General features: G+C 35.2%; 1 protein-coding gene across 3 annotated transcripts in view; it reads right to left on the reverse strand.

The window, feature by feature from the left end:
* The window catches only part of Nep3 (M13 family metallopeptidase neprilysin 3), a 502,574-nt gene that overhangs the window by 370,183 nt on the left and 111,774 nt on the right, over positions 1-20,617 (reverse strand). The window contains exon 1 of one of the 3 annotated variants that reach the window (XM_090407360.1): positions 6,636-6,748. The exons of the other annotated variants lie outside the window; for them this stretch is intronic. The gene's annotated coding sequence lies outside the window, so the exon portion shown is untranslated. Of the gene's footprint in view, positions 1-6,635; positions 6,749-20,617 lie in introns of those variants that run through there. 3 annotated transcript variants of the gene reach the window in all.

Genomic DNA, 20,617 nt, shown 5'->3' on the forward strand with positions numbered 1-20,617 from the left:
GTGTGAAAATTATTCGAAAAGTAATCTCATTGGAAGAAAAACTTGAAATAATAAAGAAAAATGAACAAGGCGAGTCCAGAGCAGAGATAGGACAAGAACACAAAAATGGTTGAATCAACTGCTGAATACAAAGAAAAAGGTAAGGTTGCTTCAAGTTCATCATGCATGCACTCGAACTCAAAATATTATAATGGTTGAATCAGAGAGACTTCTTTTTACATGGATCGAAGATTGTAACCAAAATCCCGCTAAACACTGGCCTTATTAAATCAAAAGCACTTTGTAACCTGGAAAGAAAGGGCTATCAATGATGGAAAAGAAGAAGAATTCCACGTTAGTTCTGGGTGATTTGAGCGTTTCGAAAAGCGAAATATCCTACATAATGTTCTAATCACAAGAGAAGCTACAAGTGCAGATAAGGAGATATCCAGAGATTTTGAAGAAAATTGTGTAAGAAGGAGACTATTGTGATCAAGAAATATTTAACGTCGATGAAACCGGCCTTTTTTTGGAAGCGAATACCTTCCAAGAGTTTCCTAGCCAAATCAGAGAAATCTCAGCCTGGTTATAAAGTCGCTAAGTCGAATGAAATTACTGCTAGCAATATGCGAGTCGTTTGGAAGCACATTCTTCCACATTGTGCAAATGATTTTAGAGGCTTTTCAAATGAATCTAAGTTAATTAAATCTCATTCTGAGAAGTGGAGTGATTCCGACCTGCTAAATTTAGATACATAGCGGGAAGATCCTGAAGAATATGAAGAAAATTTAATCACTGAAGAAATTTAATCACAGCCCAAAGAGGTTTCACAGAAACAATTTGAAAATAATTTTCGTACAATCGAAGTTTTAAGCAGCAATGCTTAGAGACTGATCCTGGTGAAGACAGAACCAGTAAAATTTGCTGAAGAGGCAATAGGGCCATGCCGTCAGTTGTATGAAAAAAAAGAAACAGAATGCTCGCCAAACTACGTTAGCTCAATTCTTTGTTAAGAAGCAGAATAATAAATTTATATTCCGAATATGTTTTATTGTCTTTCAGCTTCATGGTTTTCCTTTAATTAGTCCCTGAGACATACCCTAATTCTTTTATAAAAACAATTAAGGGTCAAAAAAGAAATCTGTGGAACGAATTATACATTTTCCCATAGGTTATTATATTCGATTAGTGCATTTTCGATTAATGCGCCTGCTTTAAAGAACGCATTAGGCGCACTAATCGAGGGATTGCTGTATACTTATGGCGTACTTTAGAATTTCATTCCCATTAAATACATTTGTTTTTGCTCTGCTAAGTAGAAGGATTAACGTCACTGTCATGCTGATAAGAATTCAAACGATGGATAAAATCTCCAGTGGAATGAAATATTTTTATCTTTCTTTTAGCAATTTCTATCTTAGTTATTGGGAATTCAGTTGTTTTTGTATGTTTAAAGCGCCTTCTTACCCTATCATTCGCACACCCATCTGCATACAGTCATTGTCTGAAGAGCACATGTTGTTGACAGGCCATCGTTTTTCATCGGATGTTCGTTGTATGATTCAAATGCCATTCGCATTTAACCTAAATCTCACCAGGTGATTTGTTGACGTAGCATGGACGTGGGCGGAAAATTCTCACGAAATATAAATTGATACGTACCTTATATCATTTCAAACCTTATAAAAACCATAAAACAATATGAGCAACATACTAAGGTTAGAAAAGATTCCGAAATTGATACATCAATAAATGCGTTTTGTTTCAGGGCAATTTCTGCAATTGTTATTTATCGAAATAATGAGATAGCATAATACAGTACTACGCAAATACAATGAAATCAATGATAGGTCTTTTTCTCACAAAAATTGTTTTCTCATCCCTCAAAACAGAAAAAAAAAAAAAAACGGCCGAAGAATACACTCACTTTACAGACATAATATATACTGGTCTCACATCTGAGTTGCTTCAGCCGTAAATCCGAAACTAGTAAATATCGCGCAAAGTCGGGCTTCTTTCCCCGAGTTTGGAGAAAAATTGTACATATTCTTCAACTACAATGTATTCTCCAACATTCAAAACCTGTTGAAGAATAGATGCAGCATGATACGCTGGTGTCCAAAAGCTAATGCAAACTACATTTTTTTTTTATCTATATACGAAAAAAGTTTCATGACTACAGCCAAATGTGGGCATAAATTTATTGCCTGTATACTAATAAATTATATCACACAAAAATGTGTTATAGATTTCGTACAAATTAAATTGCAATACGTTTTTGGCAAAAGTACAAATTGCCTAAAGACGTAGTTAAGGAATTAATGTACAGTACTTAGAAAACTATGCAGAGATTCATTTCAGTATGGAATATGTCCACTCCAAACTGAGATGCAGCTCTCACAACGTCGTAGCATGCTTATCATTAAGTGATTCATTAGTTCTTGAGGTAAACTGTCCCACTCCTCTTTCAGAGCGAGGATAAGATTAATATCCGATTCAATTAATATCCTCAGTCTCTCTCCAGAAGATCTCCACTTCTCGTGTACAATGTGATGTGGTATTATCATCCATAAAAATGAATTCTTCGCCTACAGCGCCACGGAATAATCGAACATGACGTTGAAAAACTTCGTTGCAATATCTTTCGCCAGTCATAGTCCCTTTGCCTGCACTTTTAGTTTGGTGCGTCCATTAAGCATAATATGTCCCCACACCATGACCCCAGGACCACCGTATTTATAGAACATTCTCGTGATGGAAAACACTTTCAAGCCAAATTAAGTGTCGTCTAGAATCGGAGGAAAGACTAAAACGACTCTCATCTATAAAACGTACATTAATCTATTGGTGTCTTGTGCAATGTTTATGGTTACAACACTACTGAGAACGTGCTCTATCTTGAGATGTAGTTAAAGAAACGCAAGATATCAGCGTACCGGTGCTTGAATGGAGGCGACGTGCAAACTGATCTGCTGTGGTGCGTCGATTACGTTTTGCTGTCATAAAAATCTGTCTTCATACTCCGTGATAGAACGAGGGCGACCTCTTAGCAAACGTCTGTAAGACATACCATTGGTTTGAAACGCTGCCCAGAACTTTGGTACAACGTTATGTGAGATCGCAAACTCTAACAATATGATTGATTCTGAGGCCTTCTTCAATATTTCCAATAATTCTTCCGCACATGAAATCATCTAGATGAGTGTTTGAAAGATTAGAAGGCGTCCAAGTTTGCAACTTTATTCCTTCCTGACAAGAGCTTCCTTCAAACACAATTTGCTTAGCGCAGCCTTTTATCCTGTTGAATGCTACCACTTGACCCCTTTTCGCGATTCGAAAATTTGAATGTGTACCCACGTTCTACTCGAATTCTTCAGTTATACAAATTGCCACAAGCTGATTCGTCGGAATTTGCGGTTGTAATTTTCAGAAATAGTGTTTCCTTAGCTTTTGGACATCAGTATACATTGCCTTCGTTAAGCTTAGTTGCTTCTACGTAATGCTGAATAGCTGTCTAACAGGGTATTTAATGTGTATACCCAGTTACAGCTTTCATTTTTAAATCTAATTCACTGCAGCGAATAAAAAGACAATTTTTTTTGCACTGACTTCGTCCTCTTGCATTATTTTCAGCTCTCAATTCCAAATGGAAACAAAAAAAAATTTCATATAGAGATTATGGTATAAAACTGAACCCTGTTCTCTATCTGATATGTTTCGATTCCTCAATATCCTTCTAGATTAAGTCTCCAATATTTCTTCAACTTCCAAATCCGATTACGGTGATCCTTTAGATTACTCTTAAACCAGATACTTCGCTTTCCAGCAAACGTATATTTCACTGAATTTCGCTGTATGTTCTCAGACCTTTTTCTCTGTTTACGAGATGGAAAACCAGAGCTATCCTTAGAATAATCTTTCTATATGAGACGACCAAATCACCTTCATTTGAAAATATTTTTTTCCTGGAAATATTTCTCATTTTAGCGATGAGAATCGAACTTCAGGCTTTTCTAAATTAAGTGGAATATGACGGGTCATCATTTAACTGCTATTTGGAGGCATGTAATATGCTAAAATAAATGAAGTATTTTTCTACACTTCGTAGGCAAATAAAAGACGGAAATCTTTACCTAATTTATTCTATTTTTTAAAGTTTCGCTGAAAGTAGGAAATGTATTGAATGGTAGCCACGCGTCATGGGAAGTGAGAATGAATTCATTATAACAAGAACGTAGTCAAATCATCAATGTCAGCTTACACCTTGATCACGCCCTTCTTGCAGAGAAATAACGCAGATGTTTCACCTTTACTTAAAGAGAATGTGAGAAACAGATATCGATATAATAAAGGAAAAGCACATTCAAGTTCTATCTTTAACAGTAGGGAAAGAATTTTCCTTTGATGCCAAACCCTTACACTAAATAAATTAAGTCTATATCCATTCTCAGTTCAGCTTCAAAACCTACAGAAGCAATTTCTCTCCCTCTTTCATTTCTCCTCGGTTCTATTCTGCGGAACAAATTTCGTCGAATTGTGCTAATGAAGAATTGCCACCTCCAGCTGTTCATGAACAACATTAATAAGTTGCTTTTTTTCATGACTATTAGCCCGCACGATGCACTGAGATTCCATAGGTTTTGTGTATTTGATGTTATATTACATTCAGCAGTATAATATAATATCTATCAAAACGTTAGAGCTAAAGGACGCAATTCGGTATAAATGCAATATTTCACGATGCTATCAGGTCGAATCATGAATCCCAGCTAGAAAAATCTTCCTCAAGGAGCCCTAAGAAGTTTTAAAGGCAAGAGGGAAAGTTAGGAGCAAAGAACTACATGAAAAACAGCAGCTTGGAAGGTTGTGTGACAGTATAAACCAAATAGGGACCGATTTTTAAATATTTGCTATAAACCATTTTGTGTTTCCAGTCCGCTTCTCGAGTAAGTAGAGTTTTGACACAGAAAAGCAGACAGCAGTACGAAATAATAGACAGTTTGACACCTCGACTTAATCTGAGTTGCTTGGCATTAATCCAACTAACATTAGAACTGTTTAAAAATCTATAAAACTATATTCCTTCCTGATTTACTCTATGCGTAGACCACGCAGGCTTTGAAAACCAGATCCAACAGAATGATAGTCAATTCATATTCCAGTAATATCCTATGTCTGTTAGTTGCTTATGGCTGGTTAGCCTACTTTCTGGGTTGAAAAACCTTTAAACTGCCGTATGAGACCGACTAACTCACATTCAGTTGAAAAATACTGATATGCATTTTATTTAAGAGCTTTGAGTAACATTCTAGGTTTAATCTGTCTTAAAACTATAGCCGGAATGCTTATTATATATCGCATTTCAGGTAATGTCTTACGGCACGTTAATTAAATAGTCATTTTCCATTGTTGGATTTTTATTACTATACCTTAATCCTCATCTAAATGAACTGTTCCTTAATAAACTTAGTTTAATCCTTTATCCAAGTGTGATCAAACAAAGTTTGCGCTTGAAAATATCTTCAGGACTGGGGTAAGGTAGTACAACACCGGGAAACTCGTAGCAAAGGTGGACCAAGCTAACTTCACTCCTATCACAGGATCTCCTATAATGCTTTTGAACTGTTCCTTCGTTTGCTAGGGAAAAGATATAAATAATGATAAAAATATGGCATTCGTTCCATTACTTTGTTTACCGTACTGCTTCAGACGGAGTAACTCCATTAATTTTATGATGTCTCATTTATCATTAATATTTCAAAACCCCTTAACATTTTAAGCTGCTGCGACTTGGGCGTTTATCGAGAACTTCGTGAACACCTGCAACCCATTAATTTTATGACGTTACCTTTCCTTTTATTAATTTTATTACGATGACACAGTTTAGTCCCTCGCCGACTAAATGCTTCTAAGACAAATTAAATTTTGTCAGCAACACGTTAATATTCTCACGTTTCTACAATATTCTGTGGAAAACCCTGGTGTGGAGAGTATTTGCTTTGTTGACATGAACTATTTTTCGAATTTTCATCATTATGAAACCATCTCAGGTGTTCCACCGTGTATATTGATATTTAAATTGTAGTCGAAATATTTTCGACTTCCTTTTCAAAACAGCTCCGTGCTTTACAATATCAACATTGTAGGCTACGGATCACGTGTGGTTTTGCACTCACTCAGATGCTAATACCAGTCTCGTGCTTGCGTTCTGCAGCTGATACCAGTCTTTTTCTTCCCTCCTACATATATGGTACTTGATCGAGCTAGCGGTGAACTTCTAAGCAGTGAAAGTGGCATGACGTCAGTAAGCAATAATTGATCGAAGTTGGTGCACTCAAGATCTCATGAGACACAAGAAAGTGTCAAAGTAATATGTAGTCAATTCAGGTCATCTTCTACCGAGTGAATCGATCTACGAGTAATCGAAGTGGGCCACTAACCACTTAATAAAAAATGGACACTGCAATGCAGCAAATTAAGTTATAAATGCATCTAGAAAAATATCAAGATGTTATCGTACAATTAAGAAGAATGACCTAACGTGACATTCACTACAATTTCTGAATTTATATAATTTTCCGCTCTCTCCCATTCCAGTTATAGATAATAATCCAACTCAAGTACGGCTTATTGAAAATATTAAAGCAATTACTTACATTACTTTCTGTATTCTTCCGCTAGGGGTCTCTCGTTCTAAATTGAATTTAAAGCATTTTCCTATCGTCTTCCAAACTTGCTCCAACTTTTTACCATGTGTGTCACAACAATAATGTCACAAAGAGTGAATCGATGGTATCAAGCAAAGTGCACGCGCGCATTTGTCTGAGTAACAGGTGTCTGTACTCGGTGAGGTTGCTACGGTAACGCAAACGTCACGCGTGGTTTTCACTCAGTCATGCTGACACCACACTTTCTGCACTAATATTTCATTCCGACCTGCACTCTGTCTAAGGTCTAACGACTACCCTACTTGTCCTAAAAGTAAGCTTTTATGTTCAGAAAATGATGTCACAAGATGGGCCGTTGACAGCTATTTCCCCCCCCCCATCTATTTCTTCCCTCCCATTCCTTGAAATGTGTTCAGTGTTATGCAGTTTTTCATTACTTGTGTTATCAGTGAAGGGATTTAATGTTTACAAATGTTTAGAAGAGCCGTATGAGTGGCCACCACACTAGCGCTTTCAAGTCACGTTTATATTGCAATAGACGTTGCTATAGAAACATTTCAATTCAGCTATCCCTTCCTTACTAGTTCTGCTAAGCAGCAACCCAAATCCGAAATGTAAACACATTTATCTCTTGGGAAAAGTCTTTATTTGTATTTCAGCTGGGAGATTTCTACTGCTCTATAGCCATTTTAATTGCACTGGTAGATTACTGGTTGTTGGTCTAGCAGAAGACGTGTTTGCTTGGGATATTGGGTAGGCGGTTCATTACTGAAGTTGAGACTTGTTTGGATTCAGCTGTATCCAAATAAAATTCGGATATAAGCATTTATTTAGCACCTCTCTGATGCAATGGACAGATAAATGTCCAAACAAACTCAGAATGATTGTATCAACGTTAGAAACCAGTGAACCAGTGATTCAGCCTACTTTAGTCTGAATCATTGTTTAGCGTTAATTTTTTCTCATTTTGACAGCCAATTATTCGACTATTTTATAAGCATTTTGTTCATTTTTCAGCCGTGTCATTATTTATTGAAAACTATTACAAGTATATAGGTTTTGTTTTGTTTTGTTTTTGTCACACTAGATGACAAAAATCGTCTGCTGCCAAAGACATTCAGAAATATAGGTAGACCAAAATGAATAATATTCTGGCTTTCAAATTTTACATTAAAATGCATTAATTTGCAAACGAAATATTAATTAATATTTAACTTAAAAATACCGACTTTCAAAGAATTTAAAAAAATCTATTTATACAACTTATGAAATATAAATAAATAATAAAAAAAAAAGATAAAACGCTTGATTATTCTTGCCATGGGTAAGGAAACTTATCAACACCTGAGTCGGTCGCATAATTGTTGTTAACATTTTTGTTTCATTTCATGTAAAAATGCAGTTTTAATCTAAGCTTTTATCAGACTCTTCCTTATTCCTTTACTTAGGCAAAAGCAAAGTTAAAATATTTTCCAAAGATTTTTATACTTAGGTAAAAGAAAAGTTAATTGAATATAAAAATTAAATAACAGGGGTTTAAAATATTTTCCTAAGATTTTTATATAATGAAACGCAATTTTAACGAAGATTTTATCCGATTTTGTCTCTTTATTCCTTTAATATTCCTTTAGTCCAGGAAAAAGAAAGTTATTTAAATAATATAGATATTAATTTTAAATAATAGGTGTTTATACCTTTTCAGAAGATTTTTTATAAATATATTTTAAAATCTTCTCTATTCATGTCAGTTTGCCATAAATAATAAAATTGCTATTTTATTTTATTATTTACTTATTTTTTTTATTATTATTCACTGCATCATGAGCCATGTAAGCTATGCAGCACTTTTAAAGAGTGTTGCATAGTTTATACTGCATTGCTACGAAATGTTAATAATTCACTTATTGAAACTAAGACAAAGGGAAATAATATGTGAAATTGATGGAATGCGGCTTATAATTACTTTTGATATTACAATTAACTACACACGACTTTTTATGTCAAATTTTGATTTGTTTTACGTCTTCTTTCCAATACAGAATAAAATAATGTTCAATGATAATTCTACGAAAAAGTATCAATGGAGATTGAATCTCTCTCTCTCTCTCTCCCCAAGGAAACATAGATATATTAAAAGATATTTCGTTTTTTACGCGATTGTGCACCTTATGATGATTATTGATCATTCCTTTTTCTTCCAGTGGTCGCGATTTTTTCCCCTTTCTTTCTCTCTTTATAACCAGACGTTATTGGCCTCAGGGACCATAAGGGGAAATAAGTTCTTTACGTTTCGATGATTCAAGGAGAAAGGGGATGTGACATAGCTTCCAAGTATGTGAAGAAACTATTGAGGATTTTGGCGGAGAGAGAGAGAAAAACGTAGACGTTACCAAGACTGACACAAGTAAAAAGAAAAGAAAAAAAGGAAACAAATCGGGAATATACGCTTGGATAGACTTATTTTTCCAAGTAGTAATGGCCATGGGCTTTAAGCATGTCTCTCAGAGCAGTTTCGTAGGAACTCGTTTGTTGTTTTGGGATTAATGAAATCTCAAGATAGCTGAAACTGAAAGGTCACCTTTAAGAGCATTGTACACACAGAAAATGACTTCTTACTATTGAAGACATTCATCTCCGATATGTCATCTGTAATGGAGTTTAAGATGTACAAATGGAGAATAGTGAAATATTAAGCTGGACATAAAAATGTCGATTTTTAATATTGCTGAAATGGCTAATTGATTCAGAAATTATCGACAATCACATGATTGTGATTATCTAATGATTATTTATAAAAATGTGGACTGATCTGTATTCGGAACACTGACCTTAAGTCGGGATCAAAACCTTTGACCTAAAGAAATCTACACGTTTTAATTGTTTTCAAAATAAAACTAAAATGCTTATTGTTTTGAAATAATTCGGTGATTACTTCGCCTCTTCATTTATATGTGGAGTTCCATTTTTGTTATAAATATGTATAAATAACTGTTTACTTTTTTAGGAAGAACAACAAACATCCTTTTAATTTACTTCTTTATTCTTTTAACGATGTTTAAAAGGAGCTGGATAACATTAATTCAGAAAAAATATTTTAAAATTATGTTTTTTTTTAATTAAGCTTTTTTTCTAGTTTTAGAATGTTTCTCATCATAAGACTAGTTGTGTGATGGTAAGGCAGCTAAATAATTTTATAAAGAACAAGAGATAGAAATCAGCCAAAACACCGAGCTAACAATATAGAAGATAAAATTAGCACCGATATTTATGCATGGATCTGAAGGTTGAGTAAAAAATAAAACCGTAGATGAAAGTCGTATGACCACAGATGAGAGAGACCTAAGAAAAATGATAGGCATTGATAGATGACATCAATGGAAGGACCATATTAAAACCACAATATTAGAAACGAACTTGGCATTATAAAAACTCAAGGATTGTAATTACATCTGATTTCAACCAGAGGGACAGAAATTCTAACAAAACGGACGACTTAAACAAAAATGGTAGCAACAATATCCACACTAGGATTAAGATTTAGGTATTTAAGTTGAAGCACGGATTATCCCAGATAGTAGGAAGAGTAGACAGCAATGTCGGAGATCTTACAAATACAGGTTAATTTGGATTTTAAAATATACTTTTAAAATCTGTTAAACGAATAACCTTAAACATTGTTTTGAGCAGAATGAAAGAGGACAATAAATTGAAATAAAAAACAATTAAAATAAAAAATGCAATTTATGATTTTTTTTAAACTAAAAAACAAATTTTAAATGATTTTTTTAATTTTAAGAACAACTGAAGAGATGGAATTTGGAAGATGAAATTACTGAAACTGATACACTCAATACTTGTGTTTCTCTTTTAATGCACTAAGTATCAAACATCAGTGGCAAAAATCTCTCTCTCTCTCTCTCTCTCTTTCTCCCCCCCCCTCTCTTTCTCTCTGTGGCTAACTGAAAGATCAAATACAATGTTTGCGCAACCAAAGGAAATTGATCAACTGGGACGTTTACAATTCTTCGTTAGTTTGGTTAAAGTATTTTTTTTTTCGTTTCCGATTTGAGAAGAGTTAACTTATTCATTCATTTCCTGCTTGTGGCAGTACTCCTATGAACACTCCATGCGGTAAGAAAATCCAAGTGAAAGACTAATAGATAGAGCCAACATGATTAGACACTCAGTTTTCATTAGTGTGGGAGAGGATTAATTTCAAATGACTGCCAGCTACACAGTTGATTATGACGTTGGACTGATGCTTATGGTTGGACTGGTGATTATGGAGAAAGAAATGAATGATCCATAGATGTCTTTCTAGGCAAATATTAATTAAAACAGAACTGAAATGGAAGGGATCTTTAAAAATCTTAAAATTCCCTTTTACTCGTAAATGATATTAAAAACAAACACAAGAGAGTTTATAGAGTATTTATTATTGATTTCATTTTGAAAATCCCGAACCGGTCTTAAGTTTGGCAAATGAAACCAAATAAAGTTATTATTTATAGCAAGCTGTTTTAGATAAACATGATAAAGTCTATTTAACCAATTTGGGATCAAACGATATACAGAAGTATCTCTTTTTGTAGCTGCAACTTCAAAGTTGCAGATAATAAACGATTCAACCAAATGGAGATAGTCAAACCTCACGTATAAATAGAGAAAAAAACACCATTTACATTGCGTATTACAGAGATAGAGATATACCCTAGTTTTGATGTTTGAAAGATTTATAGGCCATAAATGCAAGATGTCTCCGTTAGCAAACATTCAGACCGGCAGATAGCTACGTCGGTGTAAAATAAAATGTCCTCTGAGCCGAGAGGGCACATGATGGAATGTATCTGTTCAAAGACGTGGTATGTAATCATTGCTGCTGAGTTTCGAATAGAAATTTGCTAGCAATATATCACAGAAGAACATAACTTGGAATATATTATGTATGTCCATCCGCGGTACTGATATACTATAGTTTGGATAACATCACGTGTACTGTACTATATATATATAGAAAGTATTTTACCTTGGGCATAATAAATGTTAAAGATACCAAGCAATTTTAAACCTGGTTTTACTCCATTTCCCAAGTAAGCAAACAGACAAACAAGTCAAGTTTGCGCCTGCAAGTGTTGCAAGTCTAGCTGACCCTGCACGCAGTGCAAGACCAAGGCAACTCATGGTAAAAGTAGAATAAGTTCTGATCACTAATCTTAATATTTACCCTTAATGTAAAGCACATCTCCTGGAGGAGATGTATGATGCTTTGTATTAAAGGCAAGGGGCCATACAAAGAGAAAGAGAGAGAGAGATTATATTAGCTTCACACGTTACACACATTATCCGCGAATACCAAATTTCCTTTGCAAATAATTAACAACTAGACAAAGAGCAGAGTGGAAGCAATTTGTAGCATAATTTGAATTACAGGTTTCGAACGTCACGATTTAAATATCTTAGGATATTTTCTATACGTATAAAAGATTTGAAACCTGAAAGAAGATCTCCTGTTGAGCGATAAAAATAACTTTAAGAACTATTAACCTATTTAAGGAGAATTTTATTTTATTTTTATAGGTCAACTCTTTGGTCTGGACTTTTGACTATTAAGTACTATATTATGAAATCAAACCGGTAGATTTTATGATCACAAGTGGGAAGAAACTACAAATACATTGGCACTAGTATTGAAGTAAATGATAAGCACAGAGAATATATATATATATATAGAGAGAAAAGAAATACTCCTAATCCTTTCGCATAAAAAATCTTAAATTAAAACCACTGACCAGTATGAATTTAAGTGTCAGAAGCAGTTAATGGATTATAAAACGTTGTCCAGTTTATTAAATTTTGGAGCTTAAACTGACATAACTAGAACTTACAGTAATTTTGCTTTTTAGATAATCGAGATAAGGATTGAAAAAAAAAAGATGATTGCTGTCAACTTATATAGCTTAAGCTTCAGTGTGCAACTTATATTTGCACACTGAACGAATTCATCGAAACCATTCCCCACTTTCTGGTTTAAATTCATATAATTTTGGGAACTTGGCGTACTTTTCTATGTAGAACTAAAATGGCTTCAGCCTGTATGAACTCTGTTCTATGAACGAAGTTCAAAGTTTTAAAGATGCAAAGAATCTTTAAAAGATTTTCAACTAACGGTGAGTTTGCTGGTTTCACACAATCGAGGAGGCATTTTTTCCTCTTTGAAAATCGTTTTTTTTTCATTTCTCAAAACAGGTAAATCGGCCTGAAGAACACCCACCCACAATCTGCATACATTCTACCTTAACCTCATAGTCTTACTTGCTTCGACTAATTCGAAACAAACCAACCCATCTCAGCTTGAAGTTTTGCATTACAATCAGGTGACTGATCGCAGCGCCGCTCACTGTGGTTAAACTAAAGACTACTACTACTATCCACTAAGTGATGCATAAAGTTTTCTGAGTCACACGAATCGAAACTACAAAGACCGACATTAATAATATGAAAACATTTACGAAGTTTTAAGCAACTTATGATTGAAAACAAGTAATTGCACGGTCTTGTTACAGGTTTAAATTTATCTAAACAACAATCGGAAGTGATCGGATCTCGTCTTCAGCAATCGGAACTTATTAGCGCAGAGAAAGAGCCAATAAAATTTAGCCTTTTCAAAAACAATTTACAGTAGGAAAAGAGAAAAAAATCATAGTCCAAGAAAATATTTCTGCACCATTTCATACTAAACCTAGTGTCACTAAACTTAAAGCCTTTGAAGCACTGAACAAAAATGGACATACTTAAATGCAAAGTTCAAACATTTCAAAAGTTCAAACATATATATATATATATGTGTGTGTGTGTGTGTGTGTGTGTGTGTGTGTGTGTGTGTGTGTGTGTGTGTGTGTGTGTGTGTGTGTGTGTGTGTGTGTGTGTGGTTTGGCAACCATATGCCTGAGGAAGGAGTGTACTAGGTTAGATTCCCGTCAGCGACGTGAGGAGCTCAAGGATTTTCCTCAGCCAAGTTAGCCGGTCTTGGGCGCGGGCAGTAGGGTTTTTCATCCCGCAAGCAGGCAAACCAGTCCCCGTGAACACACATGGATCACAGTCATTAATATCTCCATTAGGGATGCAGCATTAATTTGCTACTATTTTAGATAATTAAGTCCTTTGTTGCGTGTAATGAGATTCTCTGAAAATTCATGATGAATATAAAGACACCGCTTAACTTCTTTTAACTAATTCAGCTTGCAAAACATTGCAAATGAGTGTCGGAAAGCGTTGGATATAAAAACACTAAAATTACGCCACTTTATATTAATAGCTGCTAATATTGTACAACTTTACTAAAGTTTTGTGATATTTTCGCAGAAATATGACAGGCATATGAAATTAATGCAAAAAATTCCACTTGAATACGTGAAATAATTCTAGAAAACGTTTCAAGAAATGTTTATTTTAAAAATTTCCAATTAACTCCTCGGAAGTTAAAGCTATTTTGGATGAAAACAAGCATGTAATGTAAACCATTTAACTTTCGATGCAGTAAATTTTTCCTTAGTAAACCACTCAATATAGTTCAGTTCTCTTAAAAAGGTATTTAAGTATGCTGTTTACAACGCAAAGATATCGTCGATAAAGTTATTGAATTTTTTTTTCTTTTCTTTTTCTTTATTTTTTTTACATCAAGATACATTTCCTCGACAGCCTTTTCGTGCTTATATATTCCCCTTGTCGGTACAACTTCTACTCATGCAAGTAATTACTCCAGGTTGTTCCTATGTAGGCATGGGGCGTTGCTGTAAGGTCACAATATTGATCGCATGGTAATACCAGCTAGCCGAAGTCTAGAACTGGCTGCGAGTTTCAGGAATAACGTTTGTGATGCTTCTATGAAGACTTGCCAAGCAGACAACGTTATGAATCCATGATTTATAGTCATCATTATCGGCCATCTCTTCGAACTTCAATACCTTCTTGACGTTTCTGTGTGTGCCAACAGATGCACACATTTACTTAAGCACAAGCATATACACACATAACATTGTTATTATCATCAATGAGAAAGTCATAGTTTGCCGATGCAATTACAGGTGAGTAGAGAAAACATTAAACTTAGCGAAGATACTACAAACTCTCGCATAACTACGCTTCCAATCAGCCATATGGTGATGTTTACTGCCAGTTTGGTGATAATATGTGGTAATGGTCATAAATAGAACATTATAAATTAGAGTTTAAATAAATTACTGTGCGAAATGTATGTGTGCGTGCGTGCGTATGTGTGTGTGTGTGTGAGAGAGAGAGAGAGAGAATATTAATAAACAATTAACCGAGTACCTGTTCAATATATTATTATTATTATTATTATTATTATTATTATTATTATTATTATTATTATTATAACCAGCCTTTCGTTCGGCTATAGTTTTTAAAATTTGTTATTAATAACAGACTTATATATGGATGATATAATTGTAAGAGTCCCGAATTCTATTGTAAATTCTGAAAACTAGGTTGTTTGTAAATCAGTCTAGTGTAATTATTTCTTCCATATAAAATGAGAAACGATGTTATGGAATGAACATTTCTCCTTCAAAATCTTCCGTTAAAATGTCAATGATATTATTATATTTGGAAGTGCAAGTGCATCATATTGTAACACATTCATATATCGTTGTGCTGCTCGCAGAGTGAAGAAAGGAGGATGCAAACAATTAAGAAAAGAGAAAAAGTGCATTCTCTGCGTTAGAAATTTAACTATTCCTAAAGAATGTGAATGAAAGTTATGTGCTAATTATCTAAAATCTTTTAATTGTTTATAAAATTAAGATTTTAAATGCTATTTTATAATAACACCTTTTTATAGTTAGCATAATTTTTGTAATTTAAATTATGGTAAAATTTATCATTTAATTCGAGGTGGCGTGAGATGCGGTGATTAATACCCTTGGAGGGTAATGAATGGCAATGCTGTAGCCAATGAAGTCCTAACTGAGGCTCGGCTATTGCTGTTACCCTCCTGCCATGATCGGAGCTTTAATAGCTCAATAATACCTTATCCCTACACTGTCCTAGTCTACAGATAATGGGGAGGATGAAAAGCATTCTTGCTTCGCCTCTTTAAGCCAGTCCTTATAAGGACTATCATTTAATTGGATTGATAATGTTCGATTGAGTGATGGTCGATTTAGAGTGATTTTTTCATGATTATTTTAACGGTAGCTATTGCAGAAAGCAAACTTGTGAATTCAAAAAAACTTTACCAGGTGTGAGATTCGTTCAGCGAAAGGTAAGGTTTCGCTATTAATTTTCAGTATTAGTAATTGACCTCCCCCCCCAAATCAAAACCTACTAGACGTAATTATGACTGAAATAGACACCGACGCCCTGATAGAAACACTAGAAAAAGGACTGGCGCTAAGCCTACTCAAAAATTGCTAAAAAAATTTGAAGTGGAATGGCCAGGCTACTTTAACCTGTACTCCACAACGAGGGACGATGAAGAAAGGGAAGATACTGCTAATACAGAGGAAAAACTGGATTTGGTGGTCTCCAATCCCCCCCCCCCCCCCCCAGGAACAAGGAGAGACCGACCCGCGGAAAAAAACGCAAAACACAGACGACAGAACCACCCACAGATGAAGGTATGGAGGAGGACGGACAAAACTCTGACCCCACTGCTTCCACTAAAGAGAAATTGCCCCCAATTATCTTAAGAGAAAAGAACAGGTGGACGGAACTAAGGGCCACTATGACTAATCTACAGAGAACATACACAACAGCAAAGAATTTAGACGATGGCATCAAAATTCAACCTGCCACTATAATGGAATACCGCAGACTCACAAAAGAGCTAGACAATAAAGGTGTACAATACCACACCTTCACTCTCGACTCCGAGAGGAGCCTGAAGGTGGTTCTCCGTGGAGTATCAGAGCACATACATACAGAAGACATAGCCGCTGATCTCTGTTACCAAGACCTACCACCCATCAAGGTCAGCAGAATGACCAGAGAGCAGATAAAAGTCCGATGCCACTCGTCTTAGTAGAGATCCACTAGGCATACAAAAACATATATGACCTAACATCAATTTGCGGGCTAAAAATCAGCCCAGAACCACTAAAAAAAAGGACCTCATCAGGACAGTGCCACAGATGCCAAAAGTATGGTCATGCCCAGAGATTATGTAAAGCTGAATACAAATGCTTAAAATGCGGTGAGAGACACCCCACAAACACCTGAACCAAGACAAAATCCACCCCGGCTAAATGTGCAAACTGCGGGGGCCCGCATCCAGCAAACTACGAAGGATGTATACTATACAACACCCAAAAAACAGACGATCTGCTCCCTCTACTAATCTACAAAAACCAGTAGCAGTAGCCCCAGCTCCTCAACCCACCAGAGGTCGACAAAACACGATACAGAACCAACTGCCGCAACCAGAAGCCCCGATCGAAGCAAACCAACTACATCTGCGTAGGTCTTCGTCTGCCGTTTTTGGTTTGCTCAACAAAGGCCACTCAGGAACAATACCACCCAAATTTAGCAGCCGTCGTCACAAACTCCCTCGCAAATATGCTGCAAGACTTCAGTAAATCTAATCCCACATCGGACTCCAGAAAACGATTTCTACAAGAAACCCAATCCATTCTAGCAGCTCTCATAAATGCATAAAAACAAAAGCATCCCAGTTTCCCTACAGATCATCGCATGGAACGCGAACGGACTTAGAAACAAGATTCTGGAACTCCAAGAATTCGCAGTGAGATACAACCCAGACATCATCCTAATAAATGAATCCCACTTAAGACCAGCAGACAACCCCAAAGTTAAAGGATACCTTCTCCCCAGAAACGACAGAATAAACTACAGAGGCACCGCCATTTTCATGAAAAGCCACATCGATCACTACTCTGTAACCAGCCCCTCAACCAGAAATCTAGAGCTCACAGGAATAGTAGTACCCACTACCTCAGCTAGGAAACTAAAACTTTATGCAGCTTACAACCCTCCATCAAAGAATCTACTACATTCAGATCTGGATGCCGTCCTGGGAAAAAAAGAGCAAGTCATCATTGCCGGTGACCTAAATGCGAAACATCCTGCATGGAACAGCAAAACCACCAACAGAAACGGCTACACCCTCTTCAGCTACTCCAGTTCAACCTATGCAGTGGTAGCAGGCCCCGCAGAACCAACACATCATAGTACGTATGGCATAGCCGACATACTTGACATTGTTATCCTACAAAATATTAAGCTACAGTATAGCCTTTAAACGAGCTGACATCTGATCACAATCCAATGCGAGATGCGGTGATTAATACCCTTGGAGGGTAATGGATGGCAATGCTGTAGCCAACGAAGTTCTAACTGAGGCATTGCTTACCTTCCTGCCATGATCCGAGCTTTAATAGCTCAATAACACCTTATCCCTACACTGTCGTCTACAGATAACGAGGAAGATGAAAAGCATTCTTGCTTCGCCCTTTTAAGCCAGTCCTTATGACTATTATTTAATTTTTGCTGTTCATATGTTTTACAAAAGCTGCATTAATGCACAAATGGAATTTTTATTAACAAAAATTAATTGTTAATAAAATATTGAAAAATACTTCTAGATAAAAAAAAATCTGTTGTTAAATTAAATGACTTCGATTTGGCATACAACAGACTACGTGGCGAGATCTGGTGTGGCATATCACCGAGCATCGGAGTGACTGTACGGCATCTGTGGATGCCAGTGAACATATAATGATATGATGATGACAATTTGGCATAAGTAAGATAATAAAATTGAGGATATTATGGATACATCTATATAATGAATAGAATGATGAATATGGGTTATCATAAATATAACTTTCTAACAAGGATCGTTAAGGTATAGAACTGTTATTGCTCTCTTTGAGTTTCTGCCTAGTAGCTTCTGGATAGAGCTCGTGTCCTTTAAGTCGTGCATACCAAGGCAACTCCGATGTTGAAGGTTATATTCTTCTAAACTCTCTGGTGATTTTTTCGAAATATTTAAGTTTCTATATCTTGCTATGAAATATGGATGGGTTCACATCTTCCATGTTAACATCGGTTCTTAAAATTATCAGTGTTATTTTTATAAGGCAAAGTTAACTTTAATTTTCTTTGAATACTATTTCCTTCTTTAGAAATTTTATTTTGCTAGAAGTTGCTTTTATAAGATTATTCTTGTATTAATATTCTACACCGTCCCCTTTTATTTTATTATTTTTTTCAGACTGACAAAGCGATCGATAATTGTATAACTGTGTTTGTAATGTTGGCGGTGCCCTTGAAATACAATTGATTTTTTGTGCTGCACAGTTTTCGACCGAGCACACCATTCTTTGTCTATCAGACATCAAGAATTTTAGGACTATTTAAAAGTACGGTGACTAGTATGACTTTTCTAATTTCATTCTAGTATCTCCTATGATTTAATTTATCTGTTTACTTGTCTTAGCAACAATTGGGTATTAAACCGGTAAATTAAATTCAATGTCTACTTACTCTCGACATGAAACAATATATTACTGCTTTCATTGAACGTAACAATCACATTTAATTCTCATAATTCCACGGTTCTGCGTTTAGATTCAGTGTATAATAATGTAGTATTGTTTTATTATTTAGGGTAAGAAACATTCTAATTTAGGATGTTTATTCTACAGATTACAGTGTTTTCTGACAGAATAAGATATAGATGAAAAATGCGGGTTTGTGTGGCATGGATGAGGATAATTGTCAAGCTACAAGAGAGTCCGATGCAAAGAATACTGTATCGGAAATATAAGAAACTTTTATTGGTTGTAATGAGAGCCAGTTTTATTACAGGACTTTGAGTCATTTTCTGCAATTGGATACACAGTGCGTCTGACAACATAGCGTGGTTATTTATTGCCAATTTCAACAGGATTATTGATTGACAGTAACATAAAATAATTTACTTTATCATATCGACCAAGTTGAATAAATTACGAGTAATCTTTCGGTTTTCATTTTTTTAAAGTGTTCCATCCATTTGTGTTTATATTTTTTAATTTTTTATATTACTGATTCCTGGTTTAATTCTTTCATAATTTCTTCGTTTCTTTTGTGATCAAATAGGGTATACTTTGCAGTTTTTCTCATAAACTTCATTTCCGCTGTTATTAATTTTTGTTTGTCTTTTTTTTTTGTTTTATTGTCTAGATTACACTTCCATACAATAGGACTGATGGGGCTAATGTATTGTATACTTTTAGTCCGGTTTGTTTTTGTACTAGGTTTGGTTTAAATATAGAGTTAATTACACCTGTTAGTTTTAAATATTTTGCAATTTTTAGGTTTATATCTTTTTCATTTTCATACATCCTAGCTAATTAAATGAATTCATGTGTTCTACAATCTTGTTATCGATCATCGAAGTTAGTCTAAGAGCATTCTCTATAGTATATACTTATGGATTTGTTTAACAAAGGACGCTAAGTGAATTTTGATTAACTGTTAGCTCGAACAAAAATAATATAAGTTTGAAAAACTAAGAGAAAGTATCTTACAGGTAAGGTGCACAAATACGACATTCAAACATTCGTATGTTTGAGTCCTGCTTACGTCCAGAATGTTCTTGTGATCTTGAGGGGGGGGGGGGGGGGCAGGAGAAGTGGAAAGAAGGAAATGGACGGTATTTTAATGCAGTATGCGGATTGAACAGGTAGTATATAAAACTTCGCAATAAATAATTTCGTCTGTCTTTATATGGTAAGATATTAAATCTAGTGTTACACTGTACTAAGCGACATGATTATTTGTAAAGCAAGTTCGTTTAAATTTAAGCAATATGGCCGCCATTGGGTGTTACTAATTACTCCGGATGTTACATGCAAAAATAAATGGTGTAAATGATTCTCTTCATTTCTGTTGACGGAAATAAGTGAACCCACGTGTCTACCGCACAATCCATCAAAGTCTGGATC

The sequence above is a fragment of the Typopeltis vanoorti genome, chromosome 2 (assembly GCF_054136105.1).
Source record: "Typopeltis vanoorti isolate ZY-2024b chromosome 2, IOZ_Tvanoo_1.0, whole genome shotgun sequence".
Taxonomy (NCBI): domain Eukaryota; kingdom Metazoa; phylum Arthropoda; class Arachnida; order Uropygi; family Thelyphonidae; genus Typopeltis; species Typopeltis vanoorti.